This window comes from Esox lucius, chromosome 3 (genome assembly GCF_011004845.1).
Source record: "Esox lucius isolate fEsoLuc1 chromosome 3, fEsoLuc1.pri, whole genome shotgun sequence".
NCBI lineage: Eukaryota > Metazoa > Chordata > Actinopteri > Esociformes > Esocidae > Esox > Esox lucius.
Genome location: NC_047571.1, coordinates 35,622,432 through 35,636,098, shown reverse-complemented (window position 1 = coordinate 35,636,098; position 13,667 = coordinate 35,622,432). Strand labels below are relative to the sequence as shown.

Here is a 13,667-nt window from a genome sequence, read left to right as displayed (position 1 = left end):
CAATGATAACTTGTTTGAAAAGCACTCCAGGATCCGACCAACCAGGATGGCTGATTGGTTGAGATTGTCAGTATTTCAATTCCAGTACTAGAAAACAGGTTTGAAAAGTGGTTGACCCCGAGCCAACCTGGAAGTCTGAGTGGGGAAGGCGCTGGACTTGACATCCAATGGACTCATCTCCTGGTGAGTTCGAACCCCACTCCTGGTAGTGTCTTGTCGTTTGACTTGCTAATATCTTTCTATAAATCAACACTTAAACTGCAGTTAAAGCATCCGCCATCAATTTGCTTAATATGCAAGTATTTCAATTCCAATACAAAGATAACTGGTTTGAAAAGCGCCACTGGATCCGACCAACCAGGATGGCTGAGTGGTTTAATTCATGTTGGTATTTCAATTCCAGTCCTAGAAAACAGGTTTGAAAAGTAAACATTCCGGAGCCAACCAGGATGGCCGAGTGGTTAAGGCGTTGGACTTAAGATCCAATGGACTCATGTCCTCGTGGGTTCGAACCCCACTCCTGGTACTGTCTTCCAATTTGACTTGCTTGTTACTTTCTATAAATCAACAATTAAACAGCGCTCAAAGCTTCTGCCTTCAATTTGCTTAAAATGCAAGTATTTCAATTCCAATGCAAAGATAACTGGTTTGAAAAGTAATCGTCCCTGCGCTGACCAGAATGGCCGAGTGTTTAAGGCGTTGGACTTAAGATCCAATGGACTCAAGTCCTTGTGGGTTTGAACCCTACTCCTTGTAGTGTCTTACCGTTTGACTTGCTAATATCTTTCTATTTTTTTCAATATATCGACACAAACTGCCCTTAAAGCTTCCGCCATCAATATGCTTAAAATGCAAGTATTTCAATTCCAATACAAAGATAACTGGTTTGAAAAGCACTACAGGATCCGACCAACCAGGATGGCTGATTGGTTGAGATTGTCAGTATTTCAATTCTAGTACTAGAAAACAGGTTTGAAAAGTGGTTGACCCCGAGCCAACCTGGAAGTCTGAGTGGGGAAGGCGCTGGACTTGACATCCAATGGACTCATCTCCTGGTGAGTTCGAACCCCACTCCTGGTAGTGTCTTGTCGTTTGACTTGCTAATATCTTTCTATAAATCAACACTTAAACTGCAGTTAAAGCATCCGCCATCAATTTGCTTAATATGCAAGTATTTCAATTCCAATACAAAGATAACTGGTTTGAAAAGCGCCACTGGATCCGACCAACCAGGATGGCTGAGTGGTTTAATTCATGTTGGTATTTCAATTCCAGTCCTAGAAAACAGGTTTGAAAAGTAAACATTCCGGAGCCAACCAGGATGGCCGAGTGGTTAAGGCGTTGGACTTAAGATCCAATGGACTCATGTCCTCGTGGGTTCGAACCCCACTCCTGGTACTGTCTTCCAATTTGACTTGCTTGTTTCTTTCTATAAATCAACACTTAAACTGCGCTCAAAGCTTCCGCCTTCAATTTGCTTAAAATGCAAGTATTTCAATTCCAATACAAAGATAACTGGTTTGAAAAGTAATCTTTCCCGCGCTGACCAGGATGGCCGAGTGTTTAAGGCGTTGGACTTAAGATCCAATGGACTCAAGTCCTTGTGGGTTTGAACCCTACTCCTTGTAGTGTCTTACCGTTTGACTTGCTAATATCTTTCTATTCTTTTCAATATATCGACACAAACTGCCCTTAAAGCTTCCGCCATCAATATGCTTAAAATGCAAGTATTTCAATTCCAATACAAAGATAACTGGTTTGAAAAGCACTACAGGATCCGACCAACCAGGATGGCTGATTGGTTGAGATTGTCAGTATTTCAATTCTAGTACTAGAAAACAGGTTTGAAAAGTGGTTGACCCCAAGCCAACCTGGAAGTCTGAGTGGGGAAGGCGCTGGACTTGACATCCAATGGACTCATCTCCTGGTGAGTTCGAACCCCACTCCTGGTAGTGTCTTGTCGTTTGACTTGCTAATATCTTTCTATAAATCAACACTTAAACTGCAGTTAAAGCATCCGCCATCAATTTGCTTAATATGCAAGTATTTCAATTCCAATACAAAGATAACTGGTTTGAAAAGCGCCACTGGATCCGACCAACCAGGATGGCTGAGTGGTTTAATTCATGTTGGTATTTCAATTCCAGTACTAGAAAACAGGTTTGAAAAGTAATCATTCCGGAGCCAACCAGGATGGCCGAGTGGTTAAGGCGTTGGACTTAAGATCCAATGGACTCATGTCCTCGTGGGTTCGAACCCCACTCCTGGTACTGTCTTCCAATTTGACTTGCTTGTTTCTTTCTATAAATCAACACTTAAACTGCGCTCAAAGCTTCCGCCTTCAATTTGCTTAAAATGCAAGTATTTCAATTCCAATACAAAGATAACTGGTTTGAAAAGTAATCTTTCCCGCGCTGACCAGGATGGCCGAGTGTTTAAGGCGTTGGACTTAAGATCCAATGGACTCAAGTCCTTGTGGGTTTGAACCCTACTCCTCGTAGTGTCTTACCGTTTGACTTGCTAATATCTTTCTATTCTTTTCAATATATCGACACAAACTGCCCTTAAAGCTTCCGCCATCAATTTGCTTAAAATGCAAGTATTTCAATTCCAATACAAAGATAACTGGTTTGAAAAGCACTACAGGATCCGACCAACCAGGATGGCTGATTGGTTGAGATTGTCAGTATTTCAATTCTAGTACTAGAAAACAGGTTTGAAAAGTGGTTGACCCCGAGCCAACCTGGAAGTCTGAGTGGGGAAGGCGCTGGACTTGACATCCAATGGACTCATCTCCTGGTGAGTTCGAACCCCACTCCTGGTAGTGTCTTGTCGTTTGACTTGCTTATATCTTTCTATAAATCAACACTTAAACTGCAGTTAAAGCATCCGCCATCAATTTGCTTAATATGCAAGTATTTCAATTCCAATACAAAGATAACTGGTTTGAAAAGCGCCACTGGATCCGACCAACCAGGATGGCTGAGTGGTTTAATTCATGTTGGTATTTCAATTCCAGTACTAGAAAACAGGTTTGAAAAGTAAACATTCCGGAGCCAACCAGGATGGCCGAGTGGTTAAGGCGTTGGACTTAAGATCCAATGGACTCATGTCCTTGTGGGTTCGAACCCCACTCCTGGTACTGTCTTCCAATTTGACTTGCTTGTTTCTTTCTATAAATCAACACTTAAACTGCGCTCAAAGCTTCCGCCTTCAATTTGCTTAAAATGCAAGTATTTCAATTCCAATACAAAGATAACTGGTTTGAAAAGTAATCTTTCCCGCGCTGACCAGGATGGCCGAGTGTTTAAGGCGTTGGACTTAAGATCCAATGGACTCAAGTCCTTGTTGGTTTGTACCCCACTCCTGGTAGTGTCTTGTCGTTTGACTTGCTAATATCTTTTTATAATTCAACACTTAAACTGCAGTTATAGCATCCGCCATCCATTTGCTTGAAATGCGAGAATTCCAATACAATGATAACTTGTTTACAATGGGCTCATCTCCTGGTGAGTTCGAACCCCACTCCTGGTAGTGTCTTGTCGTTTGACTTGCTAATATCTTTCTATAAATCAACACTTAAACTGCAGTTAAAGCATCCGCCATCCATTTGCTTGAAATGCGAGAATTTCAATACAATGATAACTTGTTTGAAAAGCACTCCAGGATCCGACCAACCAGGATGGCTGATTGGTTGAGATTGTCAGTATTTCAATTCTAGTACTAGAAAACAGGTTTGAAAAGTGGTTGACCCCGAGCCAACCTGGAAGTCTGAGTGGGGAAGGCACTGGACTTGACATCCAATGGACTCATCTCCTGGTGAGTTCGAACCCCACTCCTGGTAGTGTCTTGTCGTTTGACTTGCTAATATCTTTCTATAAATCAACACTTAAACTGCAGTTAAAGCATCCGCCATCCATTTGCTTGAAATGCGAGAATTTCAATACAATGATAACTTGTTTGAAAAGTGGTTGACCCCGAGCCAACCTGGAAGTCTGAGTGGGGAAGGCGCTGGACTTGACATCCAATGGACTCATCTCCTGGTGAGTTCGAACCCCACTCCTGGTACTGTCTTCCAATTTGACTTGCTTGTTTCTTTCTATAAATCAACACTTAAACTGCGCTCAAAGCTTCCGCCTTCAATTTGCTTAAAATGCAAGTATTTCAATTCCAATACAAAGATAACTGGTTTGAAAAGTAATCTTTCCCGCGCTGACCAGGATGGCCGAGTGTTTAAGGCGTTGGACTTAAGATCCAATGGACTCAAGTCCTTGTTGGTTTGTACCCCACTCCTGGTAGTGTCTTGTCGTTTGACTTGCTAATATCTTTTTATAAATCAACACTTAAACTGCAGTTATAGCATCCGCCATCCATTTGCTTGAAATGCGAGAATTCCAATACAATGATAACTTGTTTACAATGGGCTCATCTCCTGGTGAGTTCGAACCCCACTCCTGGTAGTGTCTTGTCGATTGACTTGCTAATATCTTTCTATAAATCAACACTTAAACTGCAGTTAAAGCATCCGCCATCCATTTGCTTGAAATGCGAGAATTTCAATACAATGATAACTTGTTTGAAAAGCACTCCAGGATCCGACCAACCAGGATGGCTGATTGGTTGAGATTGTCAGTATTTCAATTCCAGTACTAGAAAACAGGTTTGAAAAGTGGTTGACCCCGAGCCAACCTGGAAGTCTGAGTGGGGAAGGCACTGGACTTGACATCCAATGGACTCATCTCCTGGTGAGTTCGAACCCCACTCCTGGTAGTGTCTTGTCGTTTGACTTGCTAATATCTTTCTATAAATCAACACTTAAACTGCAGTTAAAGCATCCGCCATCAATTTGCTTAATATGCAAGTATTTCAATTCCAATACAAAGATAACTGGTTTGAAAAGCGCCACTGGATCCGACCAACCAGGATGGCTGAGTGGTTTAATTCATGTTGGTATTTCAATTCCAGTACTAGAAAACAGGTTTGAAAAGTAAACATTCCGGAGCCAACCAGGATGGCCGAGAGGTTAAGGCGTTGGACTTAAGATCCAATGGACTCATGTCCTCGTGGGTTCGAACCCCACTCCTGGTACTGTCTTCCAATTTGACTTGCTTGTTTCTTTCTATAAATCAACACTTAAACTGCGCTCAAAGCTTCCGCCTTCAATTTGCTTAAAATGCAAGTATTTCAATTCCAATACAAAGATAACTGGTTTGAAAAGTAATCTTTCCCGCGCTGACCAGGATGGCCGAGTGTTTAAGGCGTTGGACTTAAGATCCAATGGACTCAAGTCCTTGTGGGTTTGAACCCTACTCCTTGTAGTGTCTTACCGTTTGACTTGCTAATATCTTTCTATTCTTTTCAATATATCGACACAAACTGCCCTTAAAGCTTCCGCCATCAATTTGCTTAAAATGCAAGTATTTCAATTCCAATACAAAGATAACTGGTTTGAAAAGCACTACAGGATCCGACCAACCAGGATGGCTGATTGGTTGAGATTGTCAGTATTTCAATTCTAGTACTAGAAAACAGGTTTGAAAAGTGGTTGACCCCAAGCCAACCTGGAAGTCTGAGTGGGGAAGGCGCTGGACTTGACATCCAATGGACTCATCTCCTGGTGAGTTCGAACCCCACTCCTGGTAGTGTCTTGTCGTTTGACTTGCTAATATCTTTCTATAAATCAACACTTAAACTGCAGTTAAAGCATCCGCCATCAATTTGCTTAATATGCAAGTATTTCAATTCCAATACAAAGATAACTGGTTTGAAAAGCGCCACTGGATCCGACCAACCAGGATGGCTGAGTGGTTTAATTCATGTTGGTATTTCAATTCCAGTACTAGAAAACAGGTTTGAAAAGTAATCATTCCGGAGCCAACCAGGATGGCCGAGTGGTTAAGGCGTTGGACTTAAGATCCAATGGACTCGTGGGTTCGAACCCCACTCCTGGTACTGTCTTCCAATTTGACTTGCTTGTTTCTTTCTATAAATCAACACTTAAACTGCGCTCAAAGCTTCCGCCTTCAATTTGCTTAAAATGCAAGTATTTCAATTCCAATACAAAGATAACTGGTTTGAAAAGTAATCTTTCCCGCGCTGACCAGGATGGCCGAGTGTTTAAGGCGTTGGACTTAAGATCCAATGGACTCAAGTCCTTGTGGGTTTGAACCCTACTCCTTGTAGTGTCTTACCGTTTGACTTGCTAATATCTTTCTATTCTTTTCAATATATCGACACAAACTGCCCTTAAAGCTTCCGCCATCAATATGCTTAAAATGCAAGTATTTCAATTCCAATACAAAGATAACTGGTTTGAAAAGCACTACAGGATCCGACCAACCAGGATGGCTGATTGGTTGAGATTGTCAGTATTTCAATTCTAGTACTAGAAAACAGGTTTGAAAAGTGGTTGACCCCAAGCCAACCTGGAAGTCTGAGTGGGGAAGGCGCTGGACTTGACATCCAATGGACTCATCTCCTGGTGAGTTCGAACCCCACTCCTGGTAGTGTCTTGTCGTTTGACTTGCTAATATCTTTTTATAAATCAACACTTAAACTGCAGTTATAGCATCCGCCATCCATTTGCTTGAAATGCGAGAATTCCAATACAATGATAACTTGTTTACAATGGGCTCATCTCCTGGTGAGTTCGAACCCCACTCCTGGTAGTGTCTTGTCGTTTGACTTGCTAATATCTTTCTATAAATCAACACTTAAACTGCAGTTAAAGCATCCGCCATCCATTTGCTTGAAATGCGAGAATTTCAATACAATGATAACTTGTTTGAAAAGCACTCCAGGATCCGACCAACCAGGATGGCTGATTGGTTGAGATTGTCAGTATTTCAATTCTAGTACTAGAAAACAGGTTTGAAAAGTGGTTGACCCCAAGCCAACCTGGAAGTCTGAGTGGGGAAGGCGCTGGACTTGACATCCAATGGACTCATCTCCTGGTGAGTTCGAACCCCACTCCTGGTAGTGTCTTGTCGTTTGACTTGCTAATATCTTTCTATAAATCAACACTTAAACTGCAGTTAAAGCATCCGCCATCAATTTGCTTAATATGCAAGTATTTCAATTCCAATACAAAGATAACTGGTTTGAAAAGCGCCACTGGATCCGACCAACCAGGATGGCTGAGTGGTTTAATTCATGTTGGTATTTCAATTCCAGTACTAGAAAACAGGTTTGAAAAGTAAACATTCCGGAGCCAACCAGGATGGCCGAGTGTTTAAGGCGTTGGACTTAAGATCCAATGGACTCAAGTCCTTGTGGGTTTGAACCCTACTCCTTGTAGTGTCTTACCGTTTGACTTGCTAATATCTTTCTATTCTTTTCAATATATCGACACAAACTGCCCTTAAAGCTTCCGCCATCAATTTGCTTAAAATGCAAGTATTTCAATTCCAATACAAAGATAACTGGTTTGAAAAGCACTACAGGATCCGACCAACCAGGATGGCTGATTGGTTGAGATTGTCAGTATTTCAATTCTAGTACTAGAAAACAGGTTTGAAAAGTGGTTGACCCCGAGCCAACCTGGAAGTCTGAGTGGGGAAGGCGCTGGACTTGACATCCAATGGACTCATCTCCTGGTGAGTTCGAACCCCACTCCTGGTAGTGTCTTGTCGTTTGACTTGCTAATATCTTTCTATAAATCAACACTTAAACTGCAGTTAAAGCATCCGCCATCAATTTGCTTAATATGCAAGTATTTCAATTCCAATACAAAGATAACTGGTTTGAAAAGCGCCACTGGATCCGACCAACCAGGATGGCTGAGTGGTTTAATTCATGTTGGTATTTCAATTCCAGTACTAGAAAACAGGTTTGAAAAGTAATCATTCCGGAGCCAACCAGGATGGCCGAGTGGTTAAGGCGTTGGACTTAAGATCCAATGGACTCGTGGGTTCGAACCCCACTCCTGGTACTGTCTTCCAATTTGACTTGCTTGTTTCTTTCTATAAATCAACACTTAAACTGCGCTCAAAGCTTCCGCCTTCAATTTGCTTAAAATGCAAGTATTTCAATTCCAATACAAAGATAACTGGTTTGAAAAGTAATCTTTCCCGCGCTGACCAGGATGGCCGAGTGTTTAAGGCGTTGGACTTAAGATCCAATGGACTCAAGTCCTTGTGGGTTTGAACCCTACTCCTTGTAGTGTCTTACCGTTTGACTTGCTAATATCTTTCTATTCTTTTCAATATATCGACACAAACTGCCCTTAAAGCTTCCGCCATCAATTTGCTTAAAATGCAAGTATTTCAATTCCAATACAAAGATAACTGGTTTGAAAAGCACTACAGGATCCGACCAACCAGGATGGCTGATTGGTTGAGATTGTCAGTATTTCAATTCTAGTACTAGAAAACAGGTTTGAAAAGTGGTTGACCCCAAGCCAACCTGGAAGTCTGAGTGGGGAAGGCGCTGGACTTGACATCCAATGGACTCATCTCCTGGTGAGTTCGAACCCCACTCCTGGTAGTGTCTTGTCGTTTGACTTGCTAATATCTTTTTATAAATCAACACTTAAACTGCAGTTATAGCATCCGCCATCCATTTGCTTGAAATGCGAGAATTCCAATACAATGATAACTTGTTTACAATGGGCTCATCTCCTGGTGAGTTCGAACCCCACTCCTGGTAGTGTCTTGTCGTTTGACTTGCTAATATCTTTCTATAAATCAACACTTAAACTGCAGTTAAAGCATCCGCCATCCATTTGCTTGAAATGCGAGAATTTCAATACAATGATAACTTGTTTGAAAAGCACTCCAGGATCCGACCAACCAGGATGGCTGATTGGTTGAGATTGTCAGTATTTCAATTCTAGTACTAGAAAACAGGTTTGAAAAGTGGTTGACCCCAAGCCAACCTGGAAGTCTGAGTGGGGAAGGCGCTGGACTTGACATCCAATGGACTCATCTCCTGGTGAGTTCGAACCCCACTCCTGGTAGTGTCTTGTCGTTTGACTTGCTAATATCTTTCTATAAATCAACACTTAAACTGCAGTTAAAGCATCCGCCATCAATTTGCTTAATATGCAAGTATTTCAATTCCAATACAAAGATAACTGGTTTGAAAAGCGCCACTGGATCCGACCAACCAGGATGGCTGAGTGGTTTAATTCATGTTGGTATTTCAATTCCAGTACTAGAAAACAGGTTTGAAAAGTAAACATTCCGGAGCCAACCAGGATGGCCGAGTGTTTAAGGCGTTGGACTTAAGATCCAATGGACTCAAGTCCTTGTGGGTTTGAACCCTACTCCTTGTAGTGTCTTACCGTTTGACTTGCTAATATCTTTCTATTCTTTTCAATATATCGACACAAACTGCCCTTAAAGCTTCCGCCATCAATATGCTTAAAATGCAAGTATTTCAATTCCAATACAAAGATAACTGGTTTGAAAAGCACTACAGGATCCGACCAACCAGGATGGCTGATTGGTTGAGATTGTCAGTATTTCAATTCTAGTACTAGAAAACAGGTTTGAAAAGTGGTTGACCCCGAGCCAACCTGGAAGTCTGAGTGGGGAAGGCGCTGGACTTGACATCCAATGGACTCATCTCCTGGTGAGTTCGAACCCCACTCCTGGTAGTGTCTTGTCGTTTGACTTGCTAATATCTTTCTATAAATCAACACTTAAACTGCAGTTAAAGCATCCGCCATCAATTTGCTTAATATGCAAGTATTTCAATTCCAATACAAAGATAACTGGTTTGAAAAGCGCCACTGGATCCGACCAACCAGGATGGCTGAGTGGTTTAATTCATGTTGGTATTTCAATTCCAGTACTAGAAAACAGGTTTGAAAAGTAATCATTCCGGAGCCAACCAGGATGGCCGAGTGGTTAAGGCGTTGGACTTAAGATCCAATGGACTCGTGGGTTCGAACCCCACTCCTGGTACTGTCTTCCAATTTGACTTGCTTGTTTCTTTCTATAAATCAACACTTAAACTGCGCTCAAAGCTTCCGCCTTCAATTTGCTTAAAATGCAAGTATTTCAATTCCAATACAAAGATAACTGGTTTGAAAAGTAATCTTTCCCGCGCTGACCAGGATGGCCGAGTGTTTAAGGCGTTGGACTTAAGATCCAATGGACTCAAGTCCTTGTTGGTTTGTACCCCACTCCTGGTAGTGTCTTGTCGTTTGACTTGCTAATATCTTTTTATAAATCAACACTTAAACTGCAGTTATAGCATCCGCCATCCATTTGCTTGAAATGCGAGAATTCCAATACAATGATAACTTGTTTACAATGGGCTCATCTCCTGGTGAGTTCGAACCCCACTCCTGGTAGTGTCTTGTCGTTTGACTTGCTAATATCTTTCTATAAATCAACACTTAAACTGCAGTTAAAGCATCCGCCATCCATTTGCTTGAAATGCGAGAATTTCAATACAATGATAACTTGTTTGAAAAGCACTCCAGGATCCGACCAACCAGGATGGCTGATTGGTTGAGATTGTCAGTATTTCAATTCCAGTACTAGAAAACAGGTTTGAAAAGTGGTTGACCCCGAGCCAACCTGGAAGTCTGAGTGGGGAAGGCACTGGACTTGACATCCAATGGACTCATCTCCTGGTGAGTTCGAACCCCACTCCTGGTAGTGTCTTGTCGTTTGACTTGCTAATATCTTTCTATAAATCAACACTTAAACTGCAGTTAAAGCATCCGCCATCAATTTGCTTAATATGCAAGTATTTCAATTCCAATACAAAGATAACTGGTTTGAAAAGCGCCACTGGATCCGACCAACCAGGATGGCTGAGTGGTTTAATTCATGTTGGTATTTCAATTCCAGTACTAGAAAACAGGTTTGAAAAGTAAACATTCCGGAGCCAACCAGGATGGCCGAGTGGTTAAGGCGTTGGACTTAAGATCCAATGGACTCATGTCCTCGTGGGTTCGAACCCCACTCCTGGTACTGTCTTCCAATTTGACTTGCTTGTTTCTTTCTATAAATCAACACTTAAACTGCGCTCAAAGCTTCCGCCTTCAATTTGCTTAAAATGCAAGTATTTCAATTCCAATACAAAGATAACTGGTTTGAAAAGTAATCTTTCCCGCGCTGACCAGGATGGCCGAGTGTTTAAGGCGTTGGACTTAAGATCCAATGGACTCAAGTCCTTGTGGGTTTGAACCCTACTCCTTGTAGTGTCTTACCGTTTGACTTGCTAATATCTTTCTATTCTTTTCAATATATCGACACAAACTGCCCTTAAAGCTTCCGCCATCAATATGCTTAAAATGCAAGTATTTCAATTCCAATACAAAGATAACTGGTTTGAAAAGCACTCCAGGATCCGACCAACCAGGATGGCTGATTGGTTGAGATTGTCAGTATTTCAATTCTAGTACTAGAAAACAGGTTTGAAAAGTGGTTGACCCCAAGCCAACCTGGAAGTCTGAGTGGGGAAGGCGCTGGACTTGACATCCAATGGACTCATCTCCTGGTGAGTTCGAACCCCACTCCTGGTAGTGTCTTGTCGTTTGACTTGCTAATATCTTTCTATAAATCAACACTTAAACTGCAGTTAAAGCATCCGCCATCAATTTGCTTAATATGCAAGTATTTCAATTCCAATACAAAGATAACTGGTTTGAAAAGCGCCACTGGATCCGACCAACCAGGATGGCTGAGTGGTTTAATTCATGTTGGTATTTCAATTCCAGTACTAGAAAACAGGTTTGAAAAGTAATCATTCCGGAGCCAACCAGGATGGCCGAGTGGTTAAGGCGTTGGACTTAAGATCCAATGGACTCGTGGGTTCGAACCCCACTCCTGGTACTGTCTTCCAATTTGACTTGCTTGTTTCTTTCTATAAATCAACACTTAAACTGCGCTCAAAGCTTCCGCCTTCAATTTGCTTAAAATGCAAGTATTTCAATTCCAATACAAAGATAACTGGTTTGAAAAGTAATCTTTCCCGCGCTGACCAGGATGGCCGAGTGTTTAAGGCGTTGGACTTAAGATCCAATGGACTCAAGTCCTTGTGGGTTTGAACCCTACTCCTTGTAGTGTCTTACCGTTTGACTTGCTAATATCTTTCTATTCTTTTCAATATATCGACACAAACTGCCCTTAAAGCTTCCGCCATCAATTTGCTTAAAATGCAAGTATTTCAATTCCAATACAAAGATAACTGGTTTGAAAAGCACTACAGGATCCGACCAACCAGGATGGCTGATTGGTTGAGATTGTCAGTATTTCAATTCTAGTACTAGAAAACAGGTTTGAAAAGTGGTTGACCCCAAGCCAACCTTGAAGTCTGAGTGGGGAAGGCGCTGGACTTGACATCCAATGGACTCATCTCCTGGTGAGTTCGAACCCCACTCCTGGTAGTGTCTTGTCGTTTGACTTGCTAATATCTTTCTATAAATCAACACTTAAACTGCAGTTAAAGCATCCGCCATCCATTTGCTTGAAATGCGAGAATTCCAATACAATGATAACTTGTTTACAATGGGCTCATCTCCTGGTGAGTTCGAACCCCACTCCTGGTAGTGTCTTGTCGTTTGACTTGCTAATATCTTTCTATAAATCAACACTTAAACTGCAGTTAAAGCATCCGCCATCCATTTGCTTGAAATGCGAGAATTTCAATACAATGATAACTTGTTTGAAAAGCACTCCAGGATCCGACCAACCAGGATGGCTGATTGGTTGAGATTGTCAGTATTTCAATTCTAGTACTAGAAAACAGGTTTGAAAAGTGGTTGACCCCGAGCCAACCTGGAAGTCTGAGTGGGGAAGGCACTGGACTTGACATCCAATGGACTCATCTCCTGGTGAGTTCGAACCCCACTCCTGGTAGTGTCTTGTCGTTTGACTTGCTAATATCTTTCTATAAATCAACACTTAAACTGCAGTTAAAGCATCCGCCATCAATTTGCTTAAAATGCAAGTATTTCAATTCCAATACAAAGATAACTGGTTTGAAAAGTAATCATCCCTGCGCAGACCAGAAGGGCCGAGTGTTTAAGGCGTTGGACTTAAGATCCAATGGACTCAAGTCCTTGTGGGTTTGAACCCTACTCCTTGTAGTGTCTTACCGTTTGACTTGCTAATATCTTTCTATAAATCAACACTTAAACTGCAGTTAAAGCATCCGCCATCCATTTGCTTGAAATGCGAGAATTTCAATACAATGATAACTTGTTTGAAAAGCACTCCAGGATCCGACCAACCAGGATGACGGAGTGGTTTAATGCATGTTGGTATTTCAATTCCAGTACTAGAAAACAGGTTTGAAAAGTAAACATTCCAGAGCCAACCAGGATGGCCGAGTGGTTAAGGCGTTGGACTTAAGATCCAATGGACTCATGTCCTCGTGGGTTCGAACCCCACTCCTGGTACTGTCTTCCAATTTGACTTGCTTGTTTCTTTCTATAAATCAACACTTAAACTGCGCTCAAAGCTTCCGCCTTCAATTTGCTTAAAATGCAAGTATTTCAATTCCAATACAAAGATAACTTGTTTGAAAAGCACTACAGGATCCGACCAACCAGGATGGCTGATTGGTTGAGATTGTCAGTATTTCAATTCTAGTACTAGAAAACAGGTTTGAAAAGTGGTTGACCCCGAGCCAACCTGGAAGTCTGAGTGGGGAAGGCGCTGGACTTGACATCCAATGGACTCATCTCCTGGTGAGTTCGAACCCCA

The 13,667-nt window shown here is 41.8% G+C and overlaps 11 non-coding genes across 11 annotated transcripts; all 11 read left to right on the top strand.

The window, feature by feature from the left end:
* Positions 1-443: 443 nt before the first annotated feature.
* Positions 444-526, top strand: trnal-uaa. The gene has a single exon. It is a non-coding gene; the product is annotated as a tRNA-Leu (tRNA).
* Positions 527-1,315: 789 nt separating this feature from the next.
* Positions 1,316-1,398, top strand: trnal-uaa. Its single transcript has one exon. It is a non-coding gene; the product is annotated as a tRNA-Leu (tRNA).
* Positions 1,399-2,187: 789 nt separating this feature from the next.
* On the top strand, positions 2,188-2,270 carry trnal-uaa. Its single transcript has one exon. It is a non-coding gene; the product is annotated as a tRNA-Leu (tRNA).
* Positions 2,271-3,059: 789 nt separating this feature from the next.
* trnal-uaa lies at positions 3,060-3,142 on the top strand. Its single transcript has one exon. It is a non-coding gene; the product is annotated as a tRNA-Leu (tRNA).
* Positions 3,143-5,005: 1,863 nt separating this feature from the next.
* On the top strand, positions 5,006-5,088 carry trnal-uaa. Its single transcript has one exon. It is a non-coding gene; the product is annotated as a tRNA-Leu (tRNA).
* Positions 5,089-5,877: 789 nt separating this feature from the next.
* trnal-uaa lies at positions 5,878-5,952 on the top strand. The gene has a single exon. It is a non-coding gene; the product is annotated as a tRNA-Leu (tRNA).
* A 1,903-nt stretch (positions 5,953-7,855) lies between these two features.
* trnal-uaa lies at positions 7,856-7,930 on the top strand. The gene has a single exon. It is a non-coding gene; the product is annotated as a tRNA-Leu (tRNA).
* A 1,903-nt stretch (positions 7,931-9,833) lies between these two features.
* trnal-uaa lies at positions 9,834-9,908 on the top strand. Its single transcript has one exon. It is a non-coding gene; the product is annotated as a tRNA-Leu (tRNA).
* Positions 9,909-10,845: 937 nt separating this feature from the next.
* trnal-uaa lies at positions 10,846-10,928 on the top strand. Its single transcript has one exon. It is a non-coding gene; the product is annotated as a tRNA-Leu (tRNA).
* A 789-nt stretch (positions 10,929-11,717) lies between these two features.
* Positions 11,718-11,792, top strand: trnal-uaa. Its single transcript has one exon. It is a non-coding gene; the product is annotated as a tRNA-Leu (tRNA).
* Positions 11,793-13,277: 1,485 nt separating this feature from the next.
* Positions 13,278-13,360, top strand: trnal-uaa. Its single transcript has one exon. It is a non-coding gene; the product is annotated as a tRNA-Leu (tRNA).
* Positions 13,361-13,667: the final 307 nt, after the last annotated feature.